The sequence below is a fragment of the Branchiostoma belcheri genome, unplaced genomic scaffold (genome assembly GCF_001625305.1).
Source record: "Branchiostoma belcheri isolate BF01 breed outbred unplaced genomic scaffold, Haploidv18h27 scaffold44, whole genome shotgun sequence".
NCBI classification, from domain to species: Eukaryota; Metazoa; Chordata; class Leptocardii; order Amphioxiformes; family Branchiostomatidae; genus Branchiostoma; species Branchiostoma belcheri.
The window spans coordinates 2,620,794-2,623,293 of record NW_017804065.1 but is presented as its reverse complement, the minus strand read 5'-3'; the positions used below and the strand labels follow the sequence as shown (position 1 = coordinate 2,623,293).

The 2,500-nt window shown below is 45.6% G+C and overlaps 1 protein-coding gene across 2 annotated transcripts in view; it reads right to left on the bottom strand.

The window, feature by feature from the left end:
- The window catches only part of LOC109478608 (fibroblast growth factor receptor 4-like), a 19,590-nt gene that overhangs the window by 15,450 nt on the left and 1,640 nt on the right, over positions 1-2,500 (bottom strand). Inside the window, exon 2 of one of the 2 annotated variants that reach the window (XM_019780281.1) lies at positions 1,313-1,386. The gene's annotated coding sequence lies outside the window, so the exon portion shown is untranslated. Of the gene's footprint in view, positions 54-1,312; positions 1,387-2,500 lie in introns of those variants that run through there. The other variant, XM_019780280.1, reaches the window with a different exon arrangement.

The following is a 2,500-nucleotide window of genomic DNA, read 5'->3' as shown; positions in this document are numbered from 1 at the left end:
AAATAAGGAAATCTCATTTACCTAGTATTAATTGTGAATTTTCACATTGCTGTGTGGCTCTATGAGACTTAGGCCCTGTTCATATGAAGTCAGTGAAGGCGCCTTACATGTGGTTTCCCCCGAAGCCGGTTTCAAGTGGCCCCATCTGAACGCTCCAAATCAAATTGAAAGCGCCTCGATCCCAAACCAATTCGAGAGGTGGTTTCGAACCGGTTTTCCCGCATCGCGATTTGCGTCTGCACGCAATGTGATTTCAATGTAACTTCACCTGGTCGTGGATTATGGGATGACATTTCTTTATTTATATGCAATAACAAAATTTACGTGACAACAACTTGAAGAGAAGTTATGGTCAAATAATGTGTCGATTGTTGGACGAGCTTCACCGCCTCTGGCGGGACCACGTCGGCATTCGGCCGAGGTACAAAATGTACGCTGGGAGGAGGGCATCAGCAAGCAGGTCGTTGACTCTGACATTAATAACACGCTACCTTGTGTGTTTGTATCAAGCAATAATTAATGTAGATTAGAAGAATCGTGATCGGACACGGTTTGAAAGGAATGTGTGGTACGTGGACGAGATGTGAAGAATGTGAGTTACCCGAATCGCGGTTCAGGTGGTTTCATATGAACAAGGCTTTAAGCCTTGTTCACACCAAACCGCCTGAACCGCGATTCGGGTAAAACGCATTCCCCACATCTGGTCCACGTGCCACACGTTCCTTTTAAACCGTGCCCGATCACGATTCGCATGATTCATATTCATTGTTGTTTGATGAAAACACGCACGGTAGCGTGTTATTAATGACAGAGGTCAACGACCTGCTTGCTGGTGCCCCCCTCCCAGAGGCGGTGAAGCTCGTCCTAGAATGGGCATATGATTCGGTCATTTCTGCTCTTTATAATTACGTAACGTTGCTGCCATGTAAATGTTGGTATTGCATATAAATGAATAAGTATCACCTTGTAATCCATGACCAGGTCAATATGTAACGTATACTAGTGTCACATTGGAATCACATTCCGTTCAGACGCAAATCGCGATCCGGTGAACCGGTTCGAAACTACCCTCCGAAGTGGTTTGGGATCGAGGGGCTTTCAATGCGATTTGGAGCGTTCAGATTGACTTGAATCCTGCTTCGGTGGGAAAAGGATCGAAACCGATTGTAGCGGTTTGGTGTGAATGGGGCCTTACACGTTACATGGAATTTTGTCCGAAAGTACACATAAGCACCCCCATTCATCAACAGATGCCTTACCTCTATATGTGACTTTGCATATGAAATTCCTATGTTGTATTTTCTATCATTACCGTAGCTGTAAGACTGTTGAATTCTCGTTCTGTTTGCGGGACGAAGGTTCTTTCATCGAACGCTGGCTCTGTCTCTGAATACGAGAAAGCACTTAATAAGTTAATGCAATAAATAAAGGCTATATAAAAAATGTGATTTTGTTTGTTGCTCTTCTAAAACCTATTTTCCAGGCACCCTTGTCACACATAGACGACTGTGACCTCCCGAACACGAACGAACTCCCCTCAACCATGGTTAGGATGCGGAGTTGATTGGCAGCAAGGTCGGGTGTGGTTGGCTGGTGTTTGGCGAGGTTGGCTACTGTTGGGATGCACCAGCCGATGTTGCACAATGTTTAAAACATTCGGGTACCGGTTTAGACGGAACTTTCGGTAAGGGTTGGCTGGTGCTTGTAAGTAGGTAGGGCGTGTTTGGTAGTCAAATTTGACTTAAATTTAGCTCAAATTCAATTGGATCCGTATAAAAATGTAGGCGTGGTGTAAATCTGGTCAGACTGCTCCCGAACTAAGGTCAACCTTAAGGGGCTTCAGCCAACCTTGGTCGGCTGGTGTTCGGGGGAAGGTTCTGAATGTGTGACAGGGGCTTCAGCCAACCTTGGTCGGCTGGTGTTCGGGGGAAGGTTCTGAATGTGTGACAGGGGCTTCAGCCAACCTTGGTCGGCTGGTGTTCGGGGAAGGTTCTGAATGTGTGACAGGGGCTTCAGCCAACCTTGGTCGGCTGGTGTTCGGGGGAAGGTTCTGAATGTGTGACAAGAGCTTGAATGCCCCAAGTTCTGCTGACCACTTCCCCTCTACTGGAACTGTATCTACCTCACCCCACACTTGAACGTTATCTACTAGGTACCAGCTCTCTATCCTTGGGATATACTGGAGACACAGCTTACCTATTTCTCTCGTCTTGAATGTCAGCTCGAACTCAGTCCTGTGCTGAGGTAGATTGCCGTGCACGTGGTTGAAAACAAAGCGTAGCTGATTACCGGTACTAGCCGTGGAGACGTCTGGAATGGCTGGCTCTGGTAGATAAAAAAATCATGATGTTTTTACGAGTTATTATTTGGACTGTGCTTATTGTTTTATTTGTGTGTTAGCTAGTTTGTTTGCTTCTTTTATACGTCTATTGTAAATACTAGTAAGTAAAGCCCCAGCCAAAATTTCAATGATTCGGATGCAACTATGAAACAAACGTTT